General features: G+C 38.8%; 1 long non-coding RNA gene across 1 annotated transcript in view; it reads right to left on the bottom strand.

Moving 5' to 3' along the window:
• The window catches only part of LOC131923239 (uncharacterized), a 98,565-nt gene that overhangs the window by 47,959 nt on the left and 35,571 nt on the right, over positions 1 to 15,035 (bottom strand). The gene's annotated exons all lie outside the window — the stretch shown is intronic.

Here is a 15,035-nt window from a genome sequence, read left to right as displayed (position 1 = left end):
CATTTAAAAGGGCACATCCTTGCTGTGGCCTTCACAAAACCCATTTGGAGAGTCTCATCTTAAGTAATCAGAAACTTCTTCATTATTTCTAGACATTTTGCTTCTACGTTAACTTTCAAAGCTCTCAGCTCATATCTGTTTCCTGTCATGGCTGTGCATGTGTTTTCTCTGGTGGAGTTTATCCCACAGAGTGAGGAAATCCAGTTTGGTTTATTTTACTTGAACAAATACGAGGAAGCAATGGCTGAAAGAGAAGGCCCAAGCCCAGTTAGCAAAAGCTGTTTCTTCTTATCTCTCATTTAGCACGCACACAAAGGTTGTAGGATTGTACTGTGCCCATTCCTGAGTTTGGGGGAAGAATTCTTTCTATACATTTCATAAGCATGGGCAGCTAGAGAGCCAGATCCCAAGGGCTTTATGCTTGGAGTATAGATAGAGAATTGTGTATTACAAACTGTCACCCTGTTGTGCACAGGAATAGAGATGATAAGTGGGCTTCACTCTGTGGTGATGTGTGCACAGAGATTTTTACCACAAATACAGATGTTGAAGAGAGCACTTGTAGCCTCCTTCCTGTGTATTAGCCATTTACCTTTGGGCTGCCAACCAGCTCCCAAATAAAGACACAGAGACTAATTATTAATTATGAATGCTCAGCTTTAGCTTAGGCTTGTCAAACCAGCCCTTCTAACTTAATTTAGCCTGTTCCTATTCATCTATATTTTGTTTTGGGGCTTTAAACTTTCTTTCATTCTATACGTTCTACTTTCCTGCTTCCTCTGTGGCTGGCTGGCTAGTTTCTGGCATCTCTGTTTCTTTCTTCCTTGGGCCTAAATTCCTCCACCTTCTTATTCTTCCTGCCTGGAAATTCTGCCTATTACCTCCTCCCCTCACTATTAGCCATTCAGCTTTTTATTAAATCAATCAGGTGCCTTAGGCAGGCAAGGTAAAACAGCAAAATATCTTTACATAGTTAAACAAATATTCTGCAACATTCCCGTCTTCTACAGAAGAGATATGTGATTGTCCCTAGTGCTGAGAGACATAGTGAGCATCTTTCTTTTTCTTCTTTCTTTCTTTCTTTCTTTCTTTCTTTCTTTCTTTCTTTCTTCTTTCTTTCTTTCTTTCTTTCTTTCTTTCTTTCTTTCTTTCTTTCTTTTGTGTGTGGCTTTTCTTTGTTTGTTTGTTTGTTTGTTTGTTTGTTTTTGTTGGCATGTCAACCTTGTGGAGAGGAAGATTTTTATCTCTGTTTTTCCTAGAGAGATAATGTCAAGAGAGGTAAGAAACAAGATGATAATGGATTTGATTCCATCCAGAGTAATTATCTTAAAGCAAGATAGACTTTTAGATACTTAATAAACCAACATTAAAATTGTCTTGCTACTATTGCACTGATGGACACATCTGAACTGGCAGGCCAGTATTACAGATGCAGGGTACAGCACTGGATAATATCCTTGATGTCTTTTTTCTGCCACAAACCTGAATAGCATGCTCCAGAAGAGGTAGTCAGAAGAGAAAGTCTCCTTGTCACTTCAATATTGATTTCTTTCTATCCTGCAACCAATTTTCAGCAATAGAATCTTACCATCTACTTATGGTGGATGTCATAGTTTGAATGAGAATGCCCCCCATGGGCTCATAGATTTGAATATTTGGTCACCAGGGAATGGCACTACTTGAAAGGAATAGGAAGTGTGGCTTTGTTGGAGGAAGTGTTGTAATACAAATCTTAAAGGGTCTTATTAATAAAAAATATGGGAACCAGACATTGGAGTGAATGCTGAAAGATCAGAGACACAGAACAAGCCACAGCTAACCTCATCTCACCTTGCCGATTCCTCATTTGATCTTGTTTCTTCAAACTGGAAGCCTCTGAATCCTCCTCTGAATGGATCTCAGCTGAACTGCTGCTAAAAGCTAAAAGCTTAAAAAGGCTCTAGCTCCTGGTCCTCATGCATTATATACCTCTCTGCTTCCTGCCATCACTTCCTGGGATTAAAGGAAGTGTCACCATGTCTGGCTGTTTCCAGTGTGGCTTTGAACTCACAGAGATCCAGATGGATCTCTGCCTCCGGAATGCTAGGATTAAAGGCGTATGCTACCACTGCCTAAACCTATGTTTAATATAGTGGCTGTTCTGTTCTCTGACCCCCAGATAAGTTATTTGTGGTGCATAATATGTCAACCACAAAGTGTGTCACTTGGGGTGGGCTTTAAGGTGTCAAAAAGCTCATTCCAAGCCCAGAGCTCTCTCTTCCTGCTGCTTGCAGATCTGCATATAGAACACTACTTCTCAAAGATTGTGTCTTCCTGTGTGCAGCCATGCTCCCAGCCATGATATTAATGGACTAAACCTCTGAAACTATAAACAAGCCCCAATTAAATACTTCCTTTCATAAGAGTTGCTGTAGTCATGGTTTCTCTTCACAGAATAAAACACTGACTAAGACAGTGGTCAATTAAGAGCAGTGGTGATAGCCATAGCTTGTATTGTTTTAGATGCTTCTTAGGTTATGCTGGACTGTAACTCATAGGAAAGTGACCTATGAGTTAGCCTGGCACTAAGATCTATATTCAACATTCCATGTCCTCTTGGAGTAACACTGTTTATTAATTTATTAATGACAGTGTTTATTAACATCTGCCCAAAATCCCTTTAAAATTGTGTTTATTTAATTAACTAATAAACTAATGTGATTTCATAAAGTTTTGTCATCCATGCTTAGCTTGAGCTAACTCACATCTTACAAACTATTCTGTTGATTTTTTTTTTCAGGTCTGCTCTACAGCATACATTTTTTTTTCATTTTTCTTTATTAAGAAATTTTCTACTTACTCTACATACCACCCACAGATCCCACTTCCTCCCTCCTTCCTCCTCCCTCCTCCCTCCTCCTACCTCCCCAGCCCTCCCTCCCAAGCCACCCCAAATCTCCACATTCCCCCCAAATCAAGGTCTCCCATGGGGAGTCAGCAGAAGCCAGCACACTGAGCCTAGGCAGGTCTAAGCCCCTTCCCACTGCATCAAGGCTGCGCAAGGCATCACACCACAGGCACTGGATTCCCAAAAGCCTGCCCATACAACAGGGATAGATCTCGATCTCCCTGCCTGGGTGCCCCCCAAACAGTTCAAGCCAAAAATATAAGGATACAGGATAAAATTAATGCCTGATATTGTAAACGTGGTTAAACCCACCTCTAGGAAAGGGAGAGGCCCTAGGGAAGAGCCTATTGACATTGTTTTTATAAATGATCATCTTGTCAAATTGCCTTCTAAATATTTATACTTATGTCCAGATGTTTGTGCTGTGCCCAATATTGAGCAGAGAACATTCTTAATGAAGTGGGTAGTGATTAATACTGAGTCATCTCTGTGCAAAGTGCTGAGAATAAGTCACCACGTGCTCCGCCTTAGATGAGACATCTGTGTCTCTATATCATCCCTGCTCAGGCTCAGGAAATGCCATAAAAGATGGATAGAAAGAATATAAGTGCCAGAGATGAAAAGATGTGCTGTGGAATGCTCTCCTCTGCACACAACATGGCTGCTGCACACATGACATCACATTGGCAAAGGGTAACCACACAAAATCAAGCCACTTAAAAATTCTACCATGGGGACAGATTCCTAGTGCATGAGCCAGATTTTTAAAGCCTAGTGCCTATGGTCAGACACTTTGCACAGCCTTGATGCAGGGAGGAGGGGCTTGAACCTGCCTCAACTGCATGTATCAGGCTCTGCTGACTCCCCATGGGAGACCTTGCCTTGGAGGAAGTGGGAATGGAGGGTGGGTAGGGGGGAAGGCTGGGGGGCAGGAGGAGGGAGGACAGGGGAATCTATGGTTGGTATGTAAAATGAATAGAAAATCTCTTAATTTAAAAAAAAGGAAAAAAATTCTACCATGGAGTGGGTAGGTGGTTCTGAGGCCTCACTGACAGCTGAGGAGCTATTTGTAGTTGATGGCTGATAGGGAAGATTGTCACTTTTCTTTGGGGGTGTGGTCACTGATAGGGTATCCATGTCTTATTGAATGACTCTACAGTCACCCATATAAAGACAGCACTGATTTGACTCAGTTCGTTAAAAACTAATTAAAAAATTTTATTAATGAAAGTTATTAATAAATATTAACAAAATAAATAAACACTGTTTTAAAAATGAAGCCATAGGTCTGATTTGGGTGGCACACATCATTAAAATCCAGCCTGGAACTTGAGAATTCTAGGCCAACCAGGGCTCTGTAGTGAGACCCTGTCAAAGAAGGAGAGAGGAGAGAGAGAGAGAGAGAGAGAGAGAGAGAGAGAGAGAGAGAGAGAGAGAGAGAGAGAGATGCCAGAGGGTCTGAAAGTCTGAAACAAGAAGGAGATATGACAAGGGAGTCCTGAGGGGTGTTTGGGGGAAGAGGATATGATCAAGACATATTGTATACTCACATGAAATAGTCAATGAATAGATTTAAAATATTACAAAAATATATATCAATGTCTATGTAGACTTGCAAATTCCACAAGGAAATGCTTATTTATTTTGTTTGCTGCTGCATTTTGAGTGCTCACAATATATTTGATAAGAATAATAATTGAATGAATATTATGTGGTTGTAGCTATTGGGCTAACTCGGTGCTGAGCTGCCAGTTACTGAGATGGACACATTTATGTTAGAATTATGAGATGATAGGTCAGCTCAAGAAAAGACCCATTAAGGAGGAAGAAGTGGATAAATAGGATTCTAAGGACCCCTTTTTATTTTTCATTCCATAGTTAAGCAGTTAAATCTGAATCTACTCCCTTTGACATAATTGTGAAGGTTAATCAGGAATTAAATTTACTAAATATGGGTTTTTACTACAGAAAGAGAATGTCAGATTACCCATATGAGCCAAGACTAAAAACGGAAGGCCTTAAGGGCAAGGGGCAGGTCAGAAATTACTTTTATCCTTTTAATGAAAATTAGTGAACACAGATGGCTAGCTTGAATACTAAGTAAATTTGAGATGAGTCATGCATGACAAGTGATTGCTACCAAGACCCCTTACTTGAGGAATGACTCTTGATCATTTTGAGAACGTGCATGTAATATGTGTGTGTGTTTGCCTGTATGAAAGAATTGGATTTCTTTAGGTTCTGTTAAGTTTTTAGCCAATTGGTTGTACAGTGTACCCCAATATGGCTTAATGTTTACTTAAAAATAACACTTTCTGCTGGTACACACCTTTAATAACAGCACTGGGGACACAGAGGCAGGTGAATCTCTGTGAGTTCAAGGCCAGCCTGGTCTACAAAGTGAGTTACAGGATGAGCTCCAAAAGCTACACAGAGAAACCCTGTCTCGAAAAACCAAAAATAAAAAGTAAAAAATAACACTTTCCTTTGCCTAGTTTTGTGGAGGTACTTTCTGGGTGATAAGATTTTATCATTAATTCTGTGTACCTAGTACCCATCACTGAAATGAAAGATTCAGGGAGTGAGGACATTTGCTGTCATCTCAGCATGTACAACAGTATTCCAAACTTGGAAGGTGCTTCCTAAGTATTTGAGAATGATACAAATAGAAAAAACAGTCAGGACTGCTGAATAGGCCAAAAGCTCCTGTAATACAGTACTCTACAGAAAGTACCTAGTCTGGGAACACAGATGTGGACCAGAGGAACAGGAATAAGAACGCTTATTAGTCTTATTACGGTGCACATGTGGGAGGCAATCAAGATTCCCCTGCATACTATCCAAAGCATTTCTGTCGAGAACAGCATATGGCTTCTGAAGACAGAAGAACTTTGACAACAGAAATTAAATCTTGTCTGTGGCAAACTTACCTAAGAAAGCATTTTAGCTCAAAGAGTTTCTACCCAACTAATTAAAATGCCCGATCCAGTGACGGTAATTGTTACATAAAATAAGAAAGTGAGAAGACTGAAGATTGCTGTCTTGTATTAAATTTCCTGAAGACATGAACATATAAATATCTGTCACTTCAAACAGGGTACCAATGACAAACTAAAGCAATAACTTCATTCAAGTCTAGGTTGGTGAACTAGTGAGTTTATTGAGATTATTTGTAAGATCATGAGTGACTGGTTACTTACAAGACATTGGATAACACAAAGATGAAAAGCCCAACCTAGCATGGCGACAACTCATGAAAGCTGTATCTTTAGCCTTCCAACCACAATTTGTAGGCAGCAAGGCTGGTGAGAGAGTCTCTTTTCAAAGCAATTGCTATTGCTTTTCTAACCTTGCAGAGAAGCTTTGTATATCTTGGACATTTAAGAAGCTCCTTGAGCCTTATGTGGCTTATTTTCTGAGCTTTGTATGGTTCATTATTTCCTGGGTCTCATGAGCCCACCTGCTCCCTTCAGAAGGGAAAGATTCAGTTTGGAGGCTATAGGTACATAACATAACAAGTATTATGATGTCCTCCTGAGGCAAAGCAAAGAACTGAGCAGTCAGAATGACTATATTGATGCCTTGAACATTTTAATGAAATATGGAAATAAGTAAACTAGGAAAGCAAAATTCTTGGGTTTTTATTACACCCAATATTTGTATGTGTTTATATTATTAGCTTATTTGTGGGCAGAAAAAATTATATGCACTTTGTTAGAATATTTTTTTTCTTTTTAGAATATTTTAAGATAGACAGTAAGCAAGTATCCTCATCAGTTGGTTGAGTATTGAAACATCCAGACCACACCAAGATCATCAAATGAACTACGGCTTCAAAACACCTCCGGCTTCAATAAGAACTTCATAGCATTTCGTACATGTGGCAGGGGATGCAAAAGTGGAGGCAGAAGATACTGCTTGCTACTAAGTGTTCATGGAAGCTAAATGTCTCATTAACATGAAAGCCAAGAGTAGACACAAATCAATCTTAGATGCATGCTAGGTTCTATGAAGTTCAGTGTTTGCTTATTATTATTATGAAGAACAGGATGTATCTTTCTTTGAAATTTCCTTGCATCATTTTCTACTATAATTTCAAATGTTCCTTCCTCTAAGCATTTTTTACATGATGTTCTTGAAGTCTTTGGTAGTGTTGATGCCCTTGGGAGAAATTCAGTAGACTACAGGGGTACATTTTCAATACAATCTTATCAGAAGAGAACAGGGGATGCTAGGATTAATTGAAAATGCTCTTTCTTTCTTCTGGGTTTCAGCATAGAGGAAAATTTTGAAGTGATGGGTCACATAGCTTCAAGAATAAAATTTATAAAGAGAACACCGAATGTCCTATAGTTGCAGTATCATAATATTCTATTATTTATGTCAATGAAGATGTAAATTAAAAAGCAAGTGTTGAACCATTCAGAGGTCAAGAAAGGTTTGTGTGTGCCTCTTTGTGGAGGATAATCAGTTGAGCCTTGGTAAATTGCTAAAGTAACATTTAAGATATTAGATTTCAGAGTCACAAAATTCTTGAAGTAATTCTGATTTTATCATTTACCAAATGTGTAACTTTAATTAAGTTACTTATTATATTCTAATCTCAGTTTCTCAACCCAAAATGCAGATATAAGTACTCAATTCCCATCAAATTTATTAGGCCCTACATAGGTGATTAATAAAACATTCGATAGATTAGAGAGCTAATGTCAAAAATCATCATTGCTCTTAGAAACAGTCATAAATCATGTGCTCAGAGGTGGAAAGTGAAAACCCACTTTTTACAGTTGCATTTATCTTCCATATTGAATTCCCAGTGTACACAGTGACACAGAGATTAATCTTTCTGGTCATTTAAAACGAACTCAAGCATTTCTGAATTTCCTTAGTTATTTCCAATTTAAAGTTGCACACGATTGTCCTCTCTTCTTCCTCCTTATAGCCATAGTCAGGGTGCTGTTCTCAGAAAACACAGACAAGACATTGTCCATGTTATTCACTTATGCTGACATTTAAAATTTATTTCAATGGTGTTCTTTGTTTTTGAGGCACACTTTCAGTATGTGGTCCGGTTGGCATCAGAACTCGGCCTCTCGGGTATTGAAATTACAAAAAGTATACCATAGTAGATTGCAAGTTATATCTTCTAGGTATGTTCATGGAACTTGGTGTTCTCTAGTGAGAATCTATACTGCTCATTTTTAAATATTTATTTCTTTATGTTTTTTGGTCAGGTGACAGCTTTCTTCTATGGAAACTTTGGATTTTTTAACCAATGAAGCTATCAGAATTAATCACGAGTCTATGTGCTTGCATTTGTTACTCATCTTGCTTGGGATTTTGTTTATCCAATTTGACCACTTGCAGTCTCCAGAAGTTTTCTCTTTTTTTTAATTTACTGTTTCTTGCTTGTGGTGCTGGAAAATCAAACCTCAGACCTCTCACATGAAAAGCAAGTATCCTACCACTGATCTACACCCTCCATCCTCTCATAACCTTTCACTAGAGGAAGAAACAACCAAAACTAAGGGATATGAAAAAGTCCCATGGAAATCCACTGTTTTACCTATTTGTAACTATAATAAATAAATTTTTGAAAGGAGGGACCCTGCATGGGTGGATAAGGCACATGTGGTTTTCATAGATTTTTTTTAAAAGTTAAACTTTGTCTATCCATTTTGCATTCTTTATATTCATTAGGTATTTTCTAGTTACAGAACTTTAATCAAACTTACAGATAATTATGATCCTTTCATAAAAGACACTATAAAATGAAAAGTGCAAAGTAAATCTGACTTTCCCAGAAAATAATGTTTTTCAGAAAGCTGTACTGTCCCCACAAGATTAATGATTAATTTTAGTGAATGGGTCACATGTGCATAAACAAGTTACAAAATGTTATGCACATTCTGAAATTATCATTATGTCAAAAGTCAGGGAAATAGTGCAATATAGTGGACAACATTAGTCTTCATTACAATAGGTTTATCTGTGACAGTTTTCAGTGAGTGGTTCTTGGGTGTGTATTTCTATTTCTGACTTGGTTTGAAGAATAATACACATAGAAAGACTGTACAAGTCATCTCACCCATTTTCCCTGAGTTGTTTTATATCTCTGGTATATTTCAAAGAAATTGTTAAGAAAGCAAGTAAAGTGTGCTTTAGAACCATACACCTTCCCTCGAGGTGCAGGAGCTAGAAAAATTTCAAGAGCCAGAAATAGTGAATGTCATCAGTGGACAGTAATTTCTGGTCATAACAGGGCCACAGTACACATGAACTCACAGAATATGTGACTTCTATGTATAGGACCTGCAAAAGATCAACCCAACCAACATCCCCAAATGATGGGGGAGGGACTCAATAAGTCAGAGGACATATTGACAATTGATGGTCACCAGGGGAAGGAGAGTCAGTTTTTTTCAGTGATGTGGCCCCTCGGAGGCTGGCCATACCTAACAGATGGTCCTACACCTGTAGACATACAGGAAGCTCTAAGTGGTCTTAGTGGTTTTTTTTAAAATGTATATAGAGTTGGGAAGAGAAAGCATAGGTGCAATAGGGGGAAATTGGAGACAAGTGAAAAGGAGTTGTTTTGATTAAAATGCGTTGTATATGTGTAAGGAATTCTCAGTTAAAAATTAATTGAAAAAATAAACTCAACAATTCCACACATTATTGTTACCAAAAGCTAAAATGATTTAGCCTAGTCTTTATGCATCTCCAATGAACTTTTGGATTGCATGATCTCTTATAAGTTAAGTTGAAATTGAGGTTAAGTGTGGAGAGGAATGGGAGAATAAGGCAGAGGAGGTGGTTGAGAGAGATAAGTAATAGAGTGTTCTAAAATGTCATATCAATGCACATTTATTTCTATTATTTGATTCTCTCTTTTATTACATTTTTGAGATTATAATTTAATTAGAACATTTCTCCCTCCCCTCTTCTCCCTCTAAACCTTTCCATATATGAGTCCTCATGGTCCTTCATGGTCTTTTATTTTCACTGTTATTATATGCATTTATATATATGTGTGTAGGCCTTATTATTATGTACGTATGTAGGCACATAAATATTCCTAAATATAAATTTTTCATTATGTACAGTGCTACTTGTATGTATGTTTTTAGGGCTGATCTTTTGGTCTGACAACCAAGTGTTAGGCTCTTCCCTAGGGAAGACTACCTCTCCCATTCCCAGCTTTCCTCAGTTGCCTATAGTTCTTTGCAAAGGGTTGAGACCTCTGTAGGCTTTCTTCTGCCCAGTTTGATATGTTCACTGGTGTCCTCCTTGTTCAACTCACACTTGGGCAGTCATGTTGGTGAGACTTGATGGGTGTGGCTTCTCACATTAATAGGAGACACAATCTCAGAACAAACTCCCTGATCCTCAGGCTCTTACAATCTTTCCTCCCTCTCTTTTGCAATGTTCTCTGAGCCTTAAGTGTGTGAGTTAAGATGTATCCTTGGGTTTCACAATTCTGAATTTTGACAGGTTGTAGTTTTCTGTCATGCTCTCTGTCTGTTGCAAAGAGAAGTTTCCTTGATGAGCAGTGAAAACTATACTTTTGTATAGGCATAAGGACAGATATTTATAGATGGTTGTTAGGAACTGTAAATTGGTGATTGTAGATTCTCCTCCAACAATGACTTCACTAGTGCTGAGCAATTAGCTAGCTTTCTCTCTTGCTGTGCAGGGCTTATAAGTCCAATTAGAAAGCTGTTGGTTACTATCAAAGATGTTTGCCACTATTGCCCCCATAGTGTTATTATGCTATATAGGCAGTTGATGTTGTTCATAGACATCATATCTAAGTACAACTGTTAATTGCTTCCTTTTTTTTTTTTTTTTGAAAGTTTGCATAACACTTTTGGTACCATGAAAATTAGTCCTTAGGGGAGAGCATCCAGATCAGTTCCAGCTCAGGTCTCTGGGTCCTGTTTCTGAAGTACATGATGCCTTCAGCAATAGGGACTTAACTTCCACTGCTGGGTGTACACAAGGGCCATAGCAACAGTCTGTATGTGTTGGAGTGTCTCTTGGAGAGCCCTGGCCAACAATTCAAAAGAGGGTTTCTCATGTCTGGTACTGAAACTGTAAAAATCATAAAACATGCACTTCAATAAGCAGATGTAAAGGCAGATTGCATCCTGTATGTGCAATCGGCGGGCACAAAGGCAAAGCAAGTTACCCAACTTGAGACAAGATGAGTCCAAAGGGAGCACTGAAAACAACCTGCAGTGAGGTTTGTGTAAAAATATCAAGGGGTTTAACCCGCGAACAATGGGAGTTCCAAAATGAAAGAGAAAAAAAAAAACCGCAGGAAGACAATCTTTGGAGAGACAGTGCCTAGGGATTGCACAAAATTGACAGCATACATCATGACACAGAGCCATCAGAATAAACACAAAGATAGCTGCACTAGCCACATTATATGTGAGCTGCTGGAAACTGGAGATAAAGGAACACACTTAAATTAGCTGATACAATAAGGAATTGCCCTCAGTGGAACAGACAAATGTTCCTCCTCAAAAACAATAGAACCCAGAAAAACAATGCAGTAAAATACTTTAACTTGCTATAAAAGAAATATGAGCCTAGAACTCTGAAAGAGTTCTTGAAATTATCCCCTAAAACTGAAAGTAAAGTAAATAATATTTCACTAAAGATGTGAAATAGTTTGTGCCCATGAGATGTGCCCTACAGTAGGTGCCTCGCCTGATTCTTTAGTCCAAAAGGAAATGTTTCTAGAAGCCTAATTTTGAAAGAAGAATGAAGAGCCAAAGACAATGTCATATACACATGAAAGTCTAAAATATGTCTGAACAATTTCTGTAAGACTGCTGGTTTGTTAATGTGAAACAATAAACTATGCAGTTTCTAGTATAGAGGAAACCATATGCTACTGATAGCAAGAAATGTGTACGTGGCAGGGGTTAAGTCACTGATTCATACCTTATCTGTAAAATGGTAAACTCTTTTAGGTAGACTATGATAAATTAAGGATGCATATTGTAATATCTGGAATAAGTAAGCTTTAAAAAGAAAATTGAGGTGAGAAAGCCAACAAAACAATAAAAAGGGTTAAAAACAACTAAATGTTTTCTGGTAAGTCCTAAATGATTGAAAAAGAAGATATAAATAAATAAATAAATAAATAAATAAATAAATAAATAAATAAATAAATAAATAAATAAATAACAAAACATGAAAGAGGTTATGTGAGCAAATCATCACAGCAACTGAGCTGTTGCAGATGGACTCCAGGCTGGCCTTCATCTCCCCTGCTTCCTCTGGTCTATGTTTTTGCATGACCCCTCCCAGCCCAATGTTTCATCCAGTAACGACAGCAAAGGTGAAGAAGGTGTGTGTGATGGTTTGAAGGGGAGCTATCGTCCATAGGGGACATTTGAATACTTGATTCCAGCTGGCAGCATTGTTTGAGAAGGTTATTGAAATTTTAGGAGGTGACATTTTGTTGAAGGAAGTAGGGCAGGCTTTGAAGTTTTATAGCTTGGCCCCACTTCCCCTTCTGCTTCTTTTGTGGGAGCATAAAGTATCAGCAGGCTTCCTGACTGCCAAGGCCGAATGCCTTCACACCATGATATGCTTTTTAGAACTGGAAGACAACATAAGCCATTTCTTCTCTGACATGCTTTTTGCTGGGGTTGTTTGTCACAGCAACAAGAAAGTAGCCAAGATACACTCCTGTGATGACATTGTGTCCCACGGGTTCCATCTTGCTATTGCCTTCCATTTAGAGACTTCTTGACTAGTGTCTCATAGGAAGAGCCATGTTTGCTGTGGGATGTTCTGTATACTGTGAACATGTGTTGCTCTGATTGGTTGATAAATAAAATGCTGATTGGCCAGTAGCCAGGCAGGACGTATAGGCAGGATAAACAGACAAGGAGAATTCTAGGAAGAAAAAGGCTGAGTCAGGAGACGCCAGCCTGCCATCTAGGGAGCAGCATGTAATGGCACACAGGTAAAACCACGCAACATATAGATGAACAGAAATGGGCTGAGTTTAAATGTAAGTGCTAGTCAGTGGTAGGCCTGAGCTAGTGGCCAAGCAGTTTTAATTAATATAAGCTTCTGAGTGATTATTTTATAATCAGCTGTGGGTTCCATGGGGCTGGGCATGACTGGAGAAAATTTCAGCTACACATGTTGGGAGGCTCACATGTGAAGTAGGCAATAAATGCCTCTGGGAAGTGACACAAGCCCCCAGTCAACCACCAGAAAAGAGTCACAGCCCTCCCTCCTACAATGGCAAGAAATACGTTCCACAGAAGCTATCACAGAGCTTGGAAGCTGATGCTCTCCCAGATGAGCCTGCAGCCTGGGATGCAGTCCTTAAGCCACCTTGACAGCAGCTTTGGGAGGCTCAAATTAGATAATTCTGCTGTGCCAGGCACATACCCACACGGTTTTATTTATTTTGCTGTGTAACAGTTTACTATGTAAAAGTTGGTGATCAATACATATATAAATGACTGAATATTTCATGTACCTAGCAGAGATTGTTAGGGCACATGTAACTTTGTGCTTTCTTAAATGTAATTTAAAAAAAAAAAAAAACTTACTGAGTCCAGTTTGTGCTGCCCACATATTCATGTGTGTGGGGCCATCTGGTAGAGCGTACTCAACCAACCAGGAGCCATATCCTTAAACAAAACTGATTCTCCCTTCCCTAGAAGTTATTAGCTGTCCACAGCTGCTTCATCGAGGAGTGGGAGCTCATGAACCTCTTTCCCTCTGTGCTATAATGTTGACTAGTTTGATCTTGTGTAGGTCTTATACAGCCAACCATAGCTGATGATAGTTTATGAGAGCAACAGACCCTTTCATATTCAGAAGACAATGTTTCATTTTGGTTCTTCTCTATAACAGTTTTTTGTTTGTTTGTTTTATTTAAGAAATTTTTTGTTCACTTTACATACCAACCACAGATCCCCTTCTCATCCCTCCTCTTGCTCCTCCTCCCCAAGCCTTCTTCCTCAACCTACCCTCATCTTCTCCTCCAATAGTGTAGGGGCTCCCATGGGGAGTTAGAAAAGCCTGGTACTTTAGTTGAAGCAGGACCAAGCCTCTCTCCCCTGCATCAAGGGTGAGCAAGGTGTCTCACCGTAGGTAATGGGCTCCAGAAAGCCAGCTCCTGCACAAGGGATAGATCCTGATCCCACTGCCAGGGACCCCTCAAACAGACCATACTAAACAACTGTCTCTCATATGCAGAGGGCCTAGTCCAGTCCCATGCAGGTTCCACAGCTGTCGATCTAAAGTTCATGAGTTCCCATGAGCTTGGTTCAGTTGTCTCTGTAGATCTCCCCATCATGATTTTGACCCCCCTTGCTCATATAATCCCTGGGTGTCAAGACCTATAGTAGTTTTTCCCCCTCTTCTGTAATGGCCCTTGAGTCTTAGAGGAGGATATCATATAGATGTTCACTTAGGACTAAACATTACATTGTATGCCTAAATTTTAACAAGTTGCATCCCACCAAATAAAAGAAGACGTACACAAAGAAAGCAGTGGGGCAGAAAACATGTTCTTAAGTTGTACTGCTGTGTTCTGCTTCTAGCAATGATGTTCTGAGAAGGCAGACCTATCAAGAATGTTTACTTCCAGTCTTCTAGACACAACAAAGACTGTTTCAGTGTTAATGGGAACTATGTTACAGCCCTATATTTTCACTACTTATAATTTCCTTATTTTAAGTCACTGGCATTTTATATTCAGAGCCTAGAAGTACATTTCACATAACCCTTTAACGTGAAACAATGCCAAAAATGTCATATTTTCCATCATTGTACCACAGGGGGAATAAAGCAGATGGGTTAAACTTGCAAATGAGCCATATTTGGTATAATTAATCTTTTAGAAAGATCTGGAAGAAAAATGGCTTGACTAAATTGTGAAGCTCTAAAACATCTGTTCTCATGCAGTAAGATACCCCTAACTTTAAAAAAATGCTATTGGTTTTATTGGGAGCAAGTTTTGGAAGTAACTGCTGTTACTTTTCCTAATATAACAAACGAAGAGCCAACAACGAGAGGAGAAAGATCAAAGAAAATTAATAAACGTCCTACTGATAACTCCTTGAAATACACATCACCAATGAAAGTACTGCAGACAGAAAGA

Source organism: Peromyscus eremicus, chromosome 13, assembly GCF_949786415.1.
Source record: "Peromyscus eremicus chromosome 13, PerEre_H2_v1, whole genome shotgun sequence".
Lineage (NCBI taxonomy): Eukaryota > Metazoa > Chordata > Mammalia > Rodentia > Cricetidae > Peromyscus > Peromyscus eremicus.
The sequence above is the reverse complement of the archived record's forward strand: the minus strand, read 5'-3'. Positions and strand labels throughout refer to the sequence as shown.